This window comes from Mus musculus, chromosome 2 (genome assembly GCF_000001635.26).
Source record: "Mus musculus strain C57BL/6J chromosome 2, GRCm38.p6 C57BL/6J".
Taxonomy (NCBI): Eukaryota; Metazoa; Chordata; class Mammalia; order Rodentia; family Muridae; genus Mus; species Mus musculus.
The window spans coordinates 172,607,984-172,624,656 of record NC_000068.7 but is presented as its reverse complement, the minus strand read 5'-3'; positions in this window follow the sequence as shown (position 1 = coordinate 172,624,656).

Sequence of the window (16,673 nt, the reverse complement as noted above, 5' to 3'; positions counted from 1 at the left end):
AGGGGGATATCTGGGTTTTAAGCTTTAGACTGAAATGAATTACCTCCTGGACTTGTCAGAATAGGGGCCAGAGAACTACCAATTTTATTTAAGTCAGTTTGAGTTGAATTTCGGTCAAAATTTATGAAAAAAAAAAAAGAACAACCCAATTACAATATGAAATAGGTCATGTTCCCAACACATAGAAACAATAAATATTTGTGAGGTTGGAAATGCTAACTGGCCAAATTTTACCCTTATGAGTATCGCATTATCATACTGCACCTCATAAATATGCATAAATATTATATGTCTATTAAAAGAATTTTTAAAGGTCATGAATTTTCATATGCTTGTCTGTTGTTTTTTCCAGTTACTTAGAAAATGAGATTTAACCAGTTTTATAACAAAAACACATTTTTAGAGATAGCCGCGCTTCCTTGCCTTTGAAGCAGCTGGCTCTGGGCTCCTTCCCCAAAGCCCAAGGCTGGAAGCGGTCAGAAACCAGCCCCGTGACGCAGGACTGTTCCCTGACCTCCGTGCCCCCGGGGCCTCTCGGGCCTCAGTTTCTCTTTCCGCAGCAGCAGGAAAGCGTGATTCCCCAGAAGAGGTGGGTAGCACCCGAGGCTCAGGAAAGTTCCTGGGTCAGGGTTAATTAAAGTGTAGAGCAAGCCACAGATGAAAGCGGCTCGCAGGAGGCTTTAACAGCCCTCATAAAGAATTTCCCTTCAATTACTGGATGATTTTCTTCTCACGGCATTTCTAACCATCACCAAGCTGTTTCCTGGGCCGCTTTCCATGCGGCTGGACCTGTCTTTCTGGAATTGCTGCATTTCCCCCTCTCAGACACTTAGAGGGAAGGCGGTAGGGATGAAAGGAGGGACCGGTGGAGACACCGGGAGTAATGGCAGCGAAGAAGTATCCGAGATCTGCTGGAAACGGTTCTGCAAGCAAGTGTCCAACCACAGCCCACAGGCGTGCTGAGGAAAAGGGAGGACCCCCTTCCTTCTACATACACACACACACACACACACACACACACACACACACACACCCCTGATTAACCAGGCTAGCAAACACCTCCTGCCTCAACCTCAACTAGCCCTTCACACTTGCCCCATATCAGTCGGCCCACCCCATCCTCTACATTCCCAGCATCCCTTGTTCTCAAAGCAGGAGGCCCAGTGCTCCCTTGCTGGGGACCCCCTTCATTTTATTCTTCTGGACTCTTCCTACTGGCCCTGAGCCCTGGGAGGCTGAGGGCAGCCTGCTGTGGAGCTGCAGGCGAATGAATAGCGAATATTCAGAAAGACAAATCATGACAAGTTCACCGAGTGTTCGAGACACCCCCGTGGTCTCCATGCTCCAGACAACACCCAGGATGTGAAAGAACACTCATATTCTTAATTACTTTATTTCACAAGACATGGTCCTCCCGCTGGATAGCCCAGGCTGGCCTCGGACCCGACTGCCTCCTGCCTCAGCCTCCTAGTGTTGCGATTCCAGAGATAGACCATACCCAGTTATTAGCTACTGTCCTTACTGTTGAAACAAAGTAGATGGCCAAATGGATTACAGAAAGGGTTTAATCTGGCTCACCGTTCCAGAGTGTAATCCCGCACAGAACGGAAGGCAGGGCAAAGCAAGAGGCAGCTGGTCACATACTGTGACCCTAGGGTCAGGAAGCAAAGGGTGCCGCACACCTTTAATCCCAGCACTTGGGAGGCAGAGGCAGCAAATTTCTGAGTTCGAGGCCAGCCTGGTCTACAGAGTGAGTTCAGGACAGCCAGGGCTACACAGAGAAACCCTGTCTCGAGAAAAAAAAAAAAAAAAAGGAAGCAAAGGGCTTTGCTTTCTCCTCTCTATGTGACCTGGGAGCTCAGCCCGCAGGATGCTGCCGTTCACACTAAGGCTGGTTCTTCTTAAACGAATCTAATCTAGAAAACGCCTCACAGACACAGACTCGTCTTCAAAGTGAGTTTTTGTACGCCCATTTTAAACATGATCCTGCAAAGACGCGAAGCTGTTCTGAGCCTATGGGCTGTAGATAGAAGGCAAGTGGCCAGATATGACCCAGGAAATAGTCTGCTGACCCATCAGGATGTGCTGGACCCCCTGTGGACTTGGAAGTGTGGTAGACACTCCTTTGTCAACTCTGTTTTTACTTCTGCAGGGATAGAACCCTTGAACTGAAGACAGGCACAAGGTCTCTTCTTAGAAAAAAAACAAAAACAAAAAGCTAGTCCTTGGCTTGGACTAGCTCAGTTGGTAGAATGACTGCCTAGCCTGCAGAGGGCCTTGGATTCACTAAAGTTCACATAAATTGGGTATAGTAGCACATGCCTGTAATTCCAGTACTCAGGAGGTAGAGACAGGAAGATTGAGAGTTCAAGGCCTTCCTCGGTTTTGTAATAAGTTCAAGGCCACCCTGAGCTACATGAGTCTCTACCTAAAACAAACAAAGTTTTAAGATTTTTCATTTTATATGTACAAGTTCGACCTGCACATATGTACACCAGATGTGTGCAGTGCCCTTGGAGGCCAGAAGGGGGCGTTGTATCCCCTAGAACGAGAGTTAACAGTTGTGAGCCCCCGTGAGTGTGCTGGGAACTGAACCTGGATCCTCTGGAAGAGCTCTAGCACTCTTAACTGCTGAGCCATGTCTCCAGCTCCCCTGTCTAAGAATTTTAAAACTGTATTCCCAGATGCCCTTGAAGCAAGGCAAGACGACGATATGACTGTTTACCTAACAAGATGCAAGGTTTTCTCAAAAAGCATCAAGTGCTTAGCTCTTCACCGTTTCTGTCTTGTTCCTTTTTCCTCCTAAGTCTGGGATGCATGTGTGTGTGTGTGTGTGTGTGTGTGTGTGTGTGTGTGTGTGTGTGTGTATGTGTGATGGCTGGAGCTCCAGAGGCCATAAAACCCAAGAGATATTCTTGGGCAGCAGAGCAATGGGAGGAAGCCTGTGTGATCCAGGGCTTCACAGTTCCCTCTAATGCAGGGGGCGGGAGTGGGAGCGGATAGGACCACCACCATCTTTGTTGGTCACAGCCTCCTGCCAGCTCTAAGTGAGTCCTCACCTGCTCCTCAGAGGTGGCCTGGGTGTGGGGCCTGGAGGTCAGGCAGATCCTTCCCTTCGTAACTGTGATTTATCCATGAACCAGGGGCTGATGGGACCACACCAGCTGGATGTACATATGCTTAGGAAGGAGCCAGACTCTCCAGATGTGGTTTTAAAAAGCAGAAGGATGGTCCATGTGACCTTAGCTGCTTTCTCACAACATTGCCAAGAGATGTGCATGTGTGTGCACATACACATATGCTGTGCAAGGATGTGTTGCTTGAATACATGTGTGTACACCTGGCTATGCATGTATGAATTGCACGTATGGGTGCACATGTGTACAAGCACGCAAGTGGTGTGCGATTGTGCAAAGGTGTACATGTATGTATGTGTAAGTGTGCAGACATGTATGGGCATGGTTGTGTGGGCATGCATATTTGTGCACTTGTGTGCCTCTGTGTGTGTGTGTGTATCTCTGTGTGTGTGTCTGTGTGTGTGTGTGTGTGTGTGTGTGTGTGTGTGTGTGTATACACATGCATAGGCACTCCTGATGTCATTACACTTCATATCCTCGTTGTTCAATGTGCATCTCCTAAGGACATGCTGACACATAATGACAACTTTCTTCACTGTTTAATGCAGAACATGCCACCTACATAACACAACAGCATCACAACATTGTCTTAATTCCAGTGTAATCATTCCCATAATTCTATGGGATAATTCTATGCTATCTGCTACAGCCAGGCACATCCCCGTGTCCCCAGCTGTCCCTAGCATTATCCTTGGCACTCACTTAGCTGTCACATCGCCTCAGTCATTCTGTATCTGGTCCTCCCTGCTGTCATTTCTGATCTCCTCTTTTGCGAGGTGAGCATTTTCCAGCAGTCTAGGCTTTTGTAGGACATCTCTGCCTCCCCATCCCCCACACAGTGTTGGTGATTGAATCCAGTGCTTTGACCATGCTAGGCAAGTGCCCTGCCACTGAGCTCTGCCCCAGTCCTGTGGGCCAAGTGATTTTTAGCAACATGAACACGTGCAGCCTTTAGGAACCTGGCTTTTCATCAGCTCTGGGTATTGATTGGGGATAAAATCAAACCCTGTAGCAGCAGGGCCGAGGAGGCCTTTGGTTAGTGGCAATAAAGACCCTTCCAGAAGCCTGGCTTTCCCCCATTGCCAGTTTAAATGCAGGGCAGTCTGTAGGGGGCTCCACAGTAGGGAGACCCAAAGGCAGTAAGGAGACTGCTCCATCTAGGACCTCAAGGACAGGGACAGGTGGCCCAGCTAGCAGAGTCTAGCAGCCCTCAGAGAGGCCTGGAAATGAAGAGACTGGGACCTCGGGGAAGGAATGGTATCTGGGGTCACACTGCCACCAGCTGCCATGAGATCGCAAGCATCCTGTCCCAGGCTTCCAGATGTGGCTGACAGTGAACTTTCTGGTCCCTTTGTGAGACTTCCTGTATTTTGCCACCTGCATTTTATCGGCTTTGTAGCTTCGTTTTTGAATGACATAAAGGGCCTGAGATGAGCTGCTCAGCATGCGGAAGGCCTGCTGTCTATCACTGTCCTACATACCCAGGTATGGGGTGAGTCCCTGTGATTCTAGCATCAAGGAGATGGAGACATCAGAACCCCAGAGCTGTCTTTGGCCACACAGAGATTTCAAGACCAGCCTAAGAGGTAAATATGTAGATATAGACCAGTGGCTCTCAAAGTGTGGTCCCCAGACTGAGAATTTTCTTTTTTACTCTTTTCTTTGTTTGGCTTTTCGAGTTAGGGTTTCTCTATGTAGCCCTGGCTGTCCTGGAACTCACTCTTTAGACCTGGCTGGCCTCGAACTCAGAGACCCACCTGTCTCTGCTTCCCAAGTGCTGGGATTAAAGGTATGCACCACCCATGCCCGGCTTCTGCTTTGTTTTGTTTTGAGAATTTTCTTAAAGTGAACATGTTGGGCTCTTCCCCAGACTCGTGAACCCACCACCCAATAACCTGTGCCTCTCCGGGTCCCCGGGTGATTCTGACGAAGGCTGCACCCGGGAATCCCAAGGAGGAGCAGCAACCTACGGAGCACTGGGCAGGTCTTGGAGCCCTGAGCAGAGGGATGGCTGGCCCAGGAGCACAGAGCACATGCGCACAGAGAACTGCTCCGTGAGCCCTGAGATGCTCCTGCCAAGACCGTCAGCACTGCCCAGTGGCACCCAGAATGCTTTGCATCAAAGAATGGCAAGCAGGACAGGGTTCTGAGCAGAACAGTTCTTCACCCTCCAGCCCCCTGTGCTGTCTCCCGGTTCACAATGGGAGCCTACCGCATTTGGGTGGGGGGTGGTCTTGTGCACTGTGTATTCAGATGCTAGTTACTGCACCCCGAGATCTGGGTGCAGTCTGACTTTGAGTCTGACTTTGCTATTGTGATTTGCTATTATTATGAAGCACTTTCTGAATGGGTAGTTTTGTAAAACATTGGTCTCCATTATCTTCTGATTGGGGTGGGGTGTGTGTATGTGTATGTGTGTGTGTGAGAGAGAGAGAGAGAGAGAGAGAGAGAGAGAGGGGGGGGGGAAGAGAGGAAGAGAGAGAGAGGGAGAGACAGAGAGAGACAGAGACAGAGATATTTGCCATGAGAGATTTACCATGAGCCATTCTCCATGAGCAGGTGGCCAGGAAGGTTACCATGAGGACACTGATAGAGCAGGAGCAGCCAGGACAAGACTAAGAAGGCAAGTAATGGGCACATGGCTGGGAAATCGGCCAGGCCAGCATCTTCTCCTTAGAAAATAGCTCAGAATTTTCCCAGCTTAGCACCTGAGGCTTTTAGTAAACATACCAGGCCTCTGTGTTATTAATTGGGGAGACAAAGGGAACAATAGAACAGTTTTCCACATTTACTTTGTAACACTTCTTTTGAAAACTTCAGAAAAATTCTAGTAAAAAACCAACTATCATGGGAGGAAGCTCACTGCCCTCCCAGCCAGGAGGTTGGTAGCACACACCTTTAATCCCAGCACTCAGTAGGCCGAGAGACAGGTAGATCTCCGAGTTCAAGGCCAGCCTGGTCTACAGAGTGAGTTCCAGGACAGCCAGGACTACACAGAGAAATCTGACTCGAAATCATACAAACAAACAAACAAACAACTCAAGCAAGCAAACAACTACAACAACAAAATCACACTGCAGTATTTTTCCACAGGGCTACGATTTAGAGTTCTATTTGTCTAGGCCTGTGAGATGGTAAGGATACTTGGCTGCCAAAGCTGACAGCTCGAGTTTGATCCCTGGGACCCAATGGTTGAAGGAGAGAAGTGACTCCAGCAAGTCCACACACATGTGCCATGGATGCACCTATACATTGTCTGACTGGCTGTCTGTCTGTCTTGAGACAGGGTTTCTTTGTGTAACCCTGGCTGTCCAGGAACTAGCTTTGGAGACCAGGCTGGCCTCAAACTCAAAGGTCTGACTGCCTCCCAAGAGCTGGGATTAAAGGTATACACCACTATAGCCCATCTGTGATTGATGATGTTTGTTTTTGAAGACAGGGTTTCTCTGTGTAGCCTTGGTTGTCCTGGAACTCACTCTGTAGATCAGGCTGGCCTTGAACTCAGAGATCTACCTGTCTCTCGGCCTACTGAGTGCTGGGATTAAAGGTGTGTGCCACCACTGCCCAACTTCTGTGACTGATTTTTTAAAGTCAACTTATTATACTCTGTGTGTGCGTGCACATGTGTGCACGCAGAAAAATCTCTGCACCAGGCATGATGGCAATCCTTTAATCCCAGGATTTAGGAGGCAGAATAGGCTGATTTCTGGGTTCCAGGACTGCCAGTGAAAGAAAACCTGTCTCAAAAGCAAGCAAGCAAAACTGCCCACAGAAGGGAGCCATCTCTGCCACTACGTACATCTGAGCAAAGCGGTGGCACTCTTGCCGACTCTGCATGGTTCTCCCCCCTCTTACAGCTCTGTGCTGTCTGACACTTGCTGCCTTGCTGTTTTGGTGTTGTTTATGATAGTCACGGGTGTCAAGTTATACCTCAGCCCTTGTCGGTTGGAGGGGGTTTTTCATCCCCAGGGGGACTCCTGATGATTCCTGGGATATTTTTCTCAACCTCACCAGGTGGTATCACTAGTGAGACCAGGGGTACAATTTAGCATCCATAGCACCTAGAACCTCCTCCCCACAGCCTGACCATACACAGGCCAGTATAGGTAAGGATAGATGTCCAACCCCCTTACAGAAGAAACAAAAAACAGGACACCATTCCTGTTGCGCGGTCCCTGGCTGCTCTCTGTCCCATCAAACTCATTTCCCCGCCACAGCATCACCTGCTTACAGCTCTCAGGCTGGAGAGATGGCTCAGGAGTTAAGAGCACTTGCTGCTCCTCCGGAGGACCTGGGTTCAATTCCCACCCACACCTGTCTGGATCTCCAGTTCCAGGGAATCCAACAAGAGTACACACAGCACACACTACTAAAGCAAAAACTTGGCATTACTGGGACTATTGATGCTGGTTAGCTGGAGCTAAGAAATTAGCGGTGATTAAGAAGAGACTAGCATCATTGAGGTGACATCTTCTGGGAAGTGTTTTCTGAAAGCACAAAGAGGCTGTGTTCCAGAGATAGCCAAGGTTGTAGTCCTGCTGCAGCGGGACTTGGTAATATGTAAGGGTCACCCAGGTGGTACTGGTTTTGAAGGCATGAAGGGGTCACAAAGAGCAGCTGAAGCTCCACACTGTGAGAGGCCATGGAAGGCCATTGGTGAAGGTGCAGCCGCAGTTGCAATTGAAGGCCCAGGACTGAAGGGGTCATGCAGTGTTTTGGAGATGCCAGTACCATGAGATGACCACCAAGAGCAGCAGCAGCAGTGAAGTACAGGCATCTGGAGCCTAGAGGACGACAAGTGTGCTACAAAGGGCATGGCTGGAGAAGTGACCCAAGCCCTTGGAGGAGCTCATAAGATTGTGAGTTGGATCCCAGACATTGGAAGGTTGGACATTGATTTTTGCTTTTGATTGTGACTGTGCCCTGATATTTTCCCTCTTGAAGGAAGAAACTATTTTAGTGGAGCCCACAGTTAAGAGACTTTTCATTGTAAAAAGACTTTGGATTTTAAAAGAGATGGATATTTTAAAGAGATTGAAATTTTAAGAATATGTAAAGACTGTGGGATGTTTAAAGTTATTTAGACCATGAAGGCAGAACATCCATGCACATCAAAATAAAAGTAATAAATAAATAAAAATACTTAAGTCTAACGACTGGGGATATATATAGCTCAGTTAGTAAAGCGTTTGGCTCACGACTACGAGGCCCTTGGCTTGATCCTCATAGTAGCACACACACCTGCGATCCCAGCATGCTGGCGACAGAGGCAGGACAATCAAAGTTTGAAGTCCCTCTCAGCTACACAGTGAGTCTGAAGCCAACCTGGGCTTCATAAGACCTTGTCTCCAATAAACAACAAAATTAAACTCAGCAATCTCTCAAGAAATATATTCCTGAGCCAGGCGTGGTGGTGCATGCCTTTAATCCCAGCACTCAGGAGACAGAGGCAGAGGCAGGCGGATTTCTAAGTTCAAGGCCAGCCTGGTCTACAAATAAAAAAAGAAAAAAGAAAAAAGAAAGAAAGAGAGAGAGAGAGAGAGAGAGAGAGAGAGAGAGAGAGAGAGAGAAAGAGAAATATATTCCATGGCATCAAGTCCATACTGCATGGCTTTCAATGCCAGCTCCCCCTGTAGATCCATTCACAAAACACAGTGTGGTTTTAGCTAGGAATCCCCACGTGGGGTTTCCTCTCAGAGAGCCCCTGCCAGCTGCCCCTGCCTGGGTGGACCACAGGGTCTTGCACAAGCCCACCTGATTGGCAGGCATGAACAACCCCGCCTGGGGAGCTTTCGGGGATAATAAAAGGAGGGGAAACAGGATGCGACTTCAGTGTCTCTGGGCTCAATGTGGAAATAATCATTTCTAAGAAAAACAACAAATTAAAAAAAATTAAGGAGCTTCCTGCTGCATGATTTAAGATCTGGTTTGGCTGGAATTACATCAAAAGGCATAAAATACAAACATTTCACAGTGTCTCTCCCATCTTTGTCTCTCTCTCTCTCTCTCTCTCTCACACACACACACACACAGTGGGGGAGGGAATCATATCAAAGCTGAAAAAGAATTTCAAAGTCAACAATCCACCCTGGCTCAAGGTGGGACGCTGCAGGTGAGTGAGGGACTCCCCTGTCATCATAGCAGAGGTTGCTGCCTTGAAGGCTGGGTTGGGGCTCTTGCAGGGTGGTCCCTCACGCAGAGGCCCTGAGGCAGTGGGCTGCCCTTGGAAGGGATCCACTCCTCTGCCCCCTCCTTCTGCCCCACAGAGCAGATGTGCATCCTATCCAACCCCATACCATAATCCAAATAAAGAAACTGAGGCACAGACAGGCTAAGTGGCCAGGCTAAACCATTCACCAGGCTAGAGCTAAGACCCCTGCTCTTTCCTAGTCACACAGAGGAAGACAGAATGTGACCCCTCCCCCCAAGATTCCTTTATTTTATTCCCGAAACTTGCTTCACTGGGCCAAAGGGACTTTTCCAAGGGTCTTCAAGTGGGAGGTGACCTTGGGGACCCCAGGAAGCCTAATGTTGTCATAAAGAAGCAAGCTGGGCATGTGGCTTAGTGGTAAAGTACTTGCATATAGCATATGCAAAATCCTGGGTATGATCCACTTGCCTCTCCTCCCTGGGGAGGGCCAGTAAGAGGGGAGATTCTATTACTATGGAAGTTTGAAGGTGACAGAGGGGGCCATAAGCCAAGAGGTCTGGCAGCTTCTAGAAACTAAAAAGACAGAAGTAATATAGCCTTGAAAGGAACGCAGCCCACCATGCCTTGAATTTAGCCCAGGAGGATACATCTCAGCGTCCTGGCCTTCAGAACTGAAAGATACTGTACTTGTATTGTGTGGTGACTTTTATAGCAGGCAGAGGATCCCGGAACACACAACCCAGGGCCCCACCCCAGAGAAAGCTCTTGGCTTCAGGGATGAGTTCGCTAGTTTGAGGCATACACTTAATTAACCCTCTATCCTGAAGAAAGCCCCATCACGTGCGGTGGTGGTGGTGGTGGTGGTGGTGGTGGTGGTGGTGGTGGTGGTGGTGGTGGTTTTAGATCTGTTGACCAAAGCCTACCAGAAAGTTTTAGTTCTTTAAGAAAACTGGTCTGAGCCAGAAAAATCCCAAACTAGACCAACTGGGAAGAACATAAAACCTGGAGCTCAGGATGTCCGGCTGGATCCATTCGTCTCTCCAGCAAGGTAAGAGGTTTACCCGAAAAGCCTTCCCAAGCGTCTCAACTCGGTGGAAAACAAGGGCTACAGTCGCTTGGCGCCACTGCTCAGTCACCCTGTCGCAATCTGAGGTGCTTTACTGTTTCCAAGGCAAAGAGAAAGCCGAGGCACACCGAAGTAAAAACAAACAGAAAAGAACTGACCCTGTCGGGGAGCTATCCCCCCATCCCCAACCTGGTCCCTGATATCCCGGAGGCTGTGCTTTTGGGATTGGCTCTGAAGCAGATACGGAGTTTCCCAAGGGCTGGGGACCATCTACAGCCAGGCTTTAAGCTCAGTTTACTACGTTAAAGAGAGGAACGAAACCTTTCCCCCCAGCCCAATTGGCAGCTCACATGCAGATGAGAGGCGGAGCCGAAGGGATAATGGAACCCCGGGAGGTGATTGTGGCCCTTGATGTCACGCTGACCTTCATTCAGAGAATGATTTAGGGGACCCCCTCTCTGGTGCCAGGCTAGGTAGGAGGGACAGACAGCGGTTTGAGCTTTCAGAGGCTGTGATGGGGGCTTCAGAGCTATCCTTCTTAGGGCAGAGTGAGAGAAGGTTGGGGGCGGACGTGGCACACGGGTGAAATAGGTGGCAGAGGAAATCGTGATAAGAGAACCTGAAATGTCTGGTCTGGGTGTTTAAAGGCACCCACCAACCCTATCGACCCCTGGTGCGTCATTTATTCCAACAAATAAATATACCCTTGAACCTGACATCACCAAGTCAGTACAGTGACCTGTAGCACACCACAGGGGGAAACTCAAAAGTACAGGATCCCGGGACCCCACCCAGACCTGATGAGCTGGGCCCTGATAATAAAAGGATTCCCCCCAGTGACTTATGGGTGGGTCATCAAGCCTTGGGAACAGCAGTAAGACACTGTTCATGACTACCTGAGTCTAGATTTACAAAGCAGTGGCTTGTACCAAGTGAGGAGACACGTGGGTGGGATAGGGGAGAAAGACAGACCTGAGAGCAGGAAACCATAGAGAGGAAGCAAAGAGACCCCGGGTGGCTAGAGAAGAAGGAGGAGTTGATGAACCTTGGAATTGAAAACCAACCCAGATGGGCTGGAGAGATGTCTCAGCGGCTAAGAGCACTGACTGCTCTTCCAGAAGTCCTGAGTTCAATTCCCAGCAGCCACATGGTGGCTTATAACTACCTGTAATGGGATCCGATGCCCTCTTCTGGTGTGTCTGAAGACAGGGACAGTGTACTCACATCCACTAAATAAATAATATTTAAAGAAAAGAAAGCCAACCTAGGCTAACATATTCCAGGTAGTACCTCCTGGCAGGTTGAGAGACAAGAAAAGACGAGGTCTCAGGCACTGATGCACAATGTGGGGAGGCCACAGACAGGGTGATCACCTCTCAGAAGCCCTTTGCTGAAGTCCTTACTGATTCAAATCTCCACAAAAGCCATGCTCTCGGCACCTTCCTCTGAGTTTTTGCCTACACTGTGCTGGAATTTGAGTAATGGCCAGTTTCCTTTAAATACAATACATGTATGTTGCATTTAATCCCTGGTGACCCTGGATGGATACTCAAAAGCCCCCCAATTGCACAAGCTAACTAAGGGCTCTTGTGTACCACCCACTAAGGGGGTGGGTCCCGGGGGTGGGAAGTGTCACCAGCTTCTCCAGCTGTTCACCTGCAAACCTAGCAGCCTGAGCAGCCTCCGACTCTGGACATATTAAATCCACAAAAGAAGGGCACCTTTATAGGCACGGTGGAGGGGGCTTCATAAACACAGTTATCTGAGCTGCCAGCCGCATGCATAATTCACTCCTTTATCTGGATTCTCCTTGCAACACCTCTGTGGCAAGACTCTTGTTCTGCCTATCCACATTCTCTCCCTCGAGTGGTTTACCCCAAACGTAGCAGTACATTTAGCCTTTCTATAAGAATGAGATAGGGAGAGGGAGAGAACAGAAGAATCAAAGTGACAGACCTGGGGAGATGGCTCAGCAGCTAAGAGTGTGTGCTGCTCTTACAAGGGACCTGGGTTCAGTATAAATCACCCATGTAGTGACTTACAGCCATCCACAACTCTAGCTTCAGGATGCAGTTGTACCTCCTTCTGGCACACATGTGGTACACATACAGTGTATACAGGCAAAAAAAAAAAAAAACAAAAAACAACACTCATGCATAAAATTAAATGACTACATCTAAAATCACTTTTAAAAACAAACAGGTGCTGTGTACAATTTCAGTCCATACACACGGCCCCCAGAGTTTTATATTATTGTTCCTATTTTAAAAAGTCAGTATTGCAGGCACAGCTCAGTTTGGCAGAGCAAGCAGACAATCAAAATGTAATACAGCCCAGGTAACAGGGGCTGGAGAGGTGGCTCAGAGGCTGAGAGCATTCACTGTTCTTGCAGAGGACTGAAGTTTGAATCCCAACACCTCTCTCAGGAGACTCACAACCCTGTAACTTCAGCTCCAGAGAATCTGGTGGCTCTAGCCTTCAAGGGCACCTGAACTCATGTGTCCACACAGACACACAGACACACACACAGACACACACACACACACCTAAGTAAACATGAAACAAACCTTTAAATAAACCTCTAAAAGTCAGGCACAGTGTAGCACAGGCCTTTAATTTTAGCACCAGGTAAGTAGAGGCACACTGATCGCTGTGAGTTCGAGCTCGGCCTGGTCTACAGAGAGAGTTCCGGGACATCCAGGACTATGTAATAAGGCCCTTTCTATTAATAAATAAATAGGATTGAGCTGAGCATGAACTAACTCGGCTCTACGTTTGCAACAACAAATAATTCCATTTTTAAGATCTTACGACAGCCGGGCGGTGGTAGCACACGCCTTTAATCCCAGCATTCAGGAGGCAGAGGCAGGTGGATTTCTGAGTTCGAGGCCAGTCTGGTCTACAAAGTGTGTTCCAGGACAGCCAGGGCTACACAGAGAAACCCTGTCTCGAAACAAACAAAACAAACAAATAAACAAAAGGATCTTACGACAAAGTTATTTTGTTTTGTTTTCTTACGACAAAGTCTATGGGCTATTTTTGCCCATACAGAAAGCTGATTTCAGGGCGGCAGATTTCCTACCTATTTTCACCCAAAAGCGATTAAGCTTCTAATTCTGCTGTCTGAAGGGCGGAGAATAAAACTGAACATCTTTTTCTAATGTGGTTCGTGTGTAAGACTTTGGCATGCGTGTGGAGGTCGGAGGGCAGCTTTTCAGATGTCAGTTCTAGCCTCTGTGGTGTCTGAAGTTGGATGTCCTGTCTCTGTGGTTACACCATCGTCCAGGCTAGCGGGCTGGGTGCTGTGGGTCAGTTTCCTGTCCCTGCCTCCCGTGGCCCTGTAGGAGTGTGAGGATTACAGAAATACACCCCACATCCTGCTTTTAATGTGGGTCTGGGGATCAGATCCACGTTGCCTTCAGCCTTGTGTGGTAAATGCTCTTACCGAGCCCCCACCCCCAGTCCCCACTCTTGCTTTGTGTTTTGAAACAATCTTACAGTATAGCTCGAACTGGTCTCAAACCAGTCATCCTCCTGCCTCTACTTGTGAGTGCTAGGATTATGAGTATGCACTGCTATGCCAAAATAACCCCCTGATATTTTAATTCATTTCCTTTTTTATTTTATTTCTTTTTGTGTTTTGAGACAGGATCTATGTAATCCTGGCAGTCCTGGATCTCACTGCTTAGACCAGGCTGGTTCCTAACACACAGAGATCCACCTGCCTCTGCCTCCCGAGTGCTGGCGTTATCAGCAGTACTTATTGTTTTCATATATAATTTATTTATTTTTATTTTATATGCATCGATGCTTTGCTTTCATGTATGTCTGTATGAGGGTGTTGGATCCAGTTATAGACAGATGTGAGCTGCCATGTGGGAACTGAACCCTGGGCCTCTTGGAAGGGCAGTCAGACCTCATAACCACTGAGCCATCTCTCATTTAAGCCCGAATACTTAAATTTTTTTTATTTTATTCTAATATATATATATATATATATATATATATATATTTTTTTTTTTTTTTTTTTTTTTGAGACAGGGTTTCTCTGTATAGCCCTGGCTGTCCTGGAACTCACTTTGTAGACCAGGCTGGCCTTGAATTCAGAAATCCACCTGCCTCTGCCTCCCAAGTGCTGGGACTAAAGGCATGTGCCACCACCGCCCGGCAAATTTTTAAAAACTTACTAAGGACTGGGATATAGTGGCTGTACCTTTAATCCCAGTACTATGAAGGCAGAGGCAGGCAGATCTCTGTGAGTTCAAGCCCAGCTTCATCCACAGGGAGAGTTCCGGGACACTCAGAGCTACATGGAGAGGCCCTGCATCAAAGCAAACAAACAAGGGCTCGCCAAGGGATACCTGTGGTAGTTGCTGACTACAGTCCTACCTAGCACTTGAAAGCCAGAAGCAGGAGAATTGCCGTGTAAGTTCAAAGCCAGCCTGGGCTTAAGAATGAAAACTTTCAGCCTGGTGGTAGTGGCACACCCCTTTAGTCCCAGCACTTGGGAGGCAGAGGCAGGTGGATTTCTGAGTTCGAGGCCAGCCTGGTCTACAAAGTGAGTTCCAGGACAGCCAGGGCTATACAGAGAAACCCTGTCTCAAAAAACAAAAAACAAAAAAAAAAAAAGAATGAAAACTTTCAGGGATATACAGAAAAGCCCTGTCTCGGGTGGGGGTGGGGTGGGGAGTGAAAACTTGTCTTAAAACAATACAAAACAAAAAATTAAATGGTCAAAGTATGATATTGATATTGCAAAAGTATGATATATGATATTGCAAATAATGCTCTTTCTTGACGGTTCCATATGAGTCAACATAACACATGTCTAGGATTTATGAATTATTCATTACTTACCAATAAATACTTTAATTATAAACAAAAATATGCATTGTTAAGTTATGCATGCATGTGAGTGAGATTGGTGAGACATGACTGTGGGTCAGAGGATGGTGAGCTCACACCCATCATACTGGCTTCAGGGATACCTGAGTTCGGTTCCCAGCACCCACATCAGGCAGCTCACACCACCTGTAAGCCCAGCCCCAGGGGATCTGGCACCCTCTTCAGGCCCCCACACTGGCAAACTCACACTCAGGCACACCACACTTAAATGTGATGATAATAATAATAATGATGATAATGATAGTTATCATTATCATCATTATTATTATTATTTTGTTTGTTTGTTTGTTTTTCAAGACAGGTTTTCTCTGTGTACCCCTGGCTGTTCTGGAACTCACTTTGTAGACCAGGTTGGATTTGAACTCAGATATCTGCCTGCCTCTGCCTCTGAAGCACTGGGATTAAAAGTGTGTGCCACCATGCGTGGCTAAAAATAAAATTTTTACATAAAAGATTAGCCAAATTAGTGAGTGAAGGGGGAAAAAAAGACAAAACCAAAAACAACCCTTTTTATTGGGTTCATTGCCAGTGCCGTTTGTCAGGGAGAATGTTCCAAATATACAGGCTTGCAGGCTAACTAAGAACTGAGAATTCATTTCAGCCCAATGCAAGGGAAGCCAGGTATGGTGGGCACTCCTTTAATTCCAGGACAAAGGAGGCAGAGGCAGGTGGGTGGATCTCTGAGTTTGAGACCAGCCTGTTCTACAGAGTGAGTTCCAGGACAGCCAGGGCTACACAGAGGAAACTCTGTGTGTGTGTGGGGGGGGGGGGGGAAGCGCCGGGCATGGTGGCACACGCCTTTAATCCCAGCACTTGGGAGGCAGAGGCAGGTGGATTTCTGAATTCGAGGCCAGCCTGGTCTACAAAGTGAGTTCCAGGATATCCAGGGCTATACAGAGAAACCCTGTCTCAAAAAAAAAAAAAAAGAAGAAGAAGAAGAAGAAGAAGAAGAAGAAGAAGAAGAAGAAGAAGAAGAAGAAGAAAAGAAAACTAAACCAAATACTAACAAAGCAAAAACAAAGGAGGGAGGGAGGGAGGGAGGGAGGAAGGGAGGGAGGGAGGGAGGGAGGGATGAAAGGGCAAAAAGAATATAATGAAAATTGCAACATATTAACATTAGTGACAGGTGAGACGGCAGGAAGACAGTTGGTAACCCGTTTAAACAAAGAAATGTGTTTGATTTTCCTGTCTAGAAAACAAACCAAGAAGAAACAAAACATGTAGCATCTGGGACCTTCTAATCATGTGCTCACAGTACATTAGTAAGCGGTCTTTCTACTGTTTTATGTCACAGGGCCATTTCCTCTCCTAAAGAATGAAGCATCCCTTCTTCGTGCCCCACTCCCTCTGTACCACGTGGCTCTCGTGGGGGAGGGACCCTTGGGTTTGAGATGGCCCAATCGCTTAGCCCAGA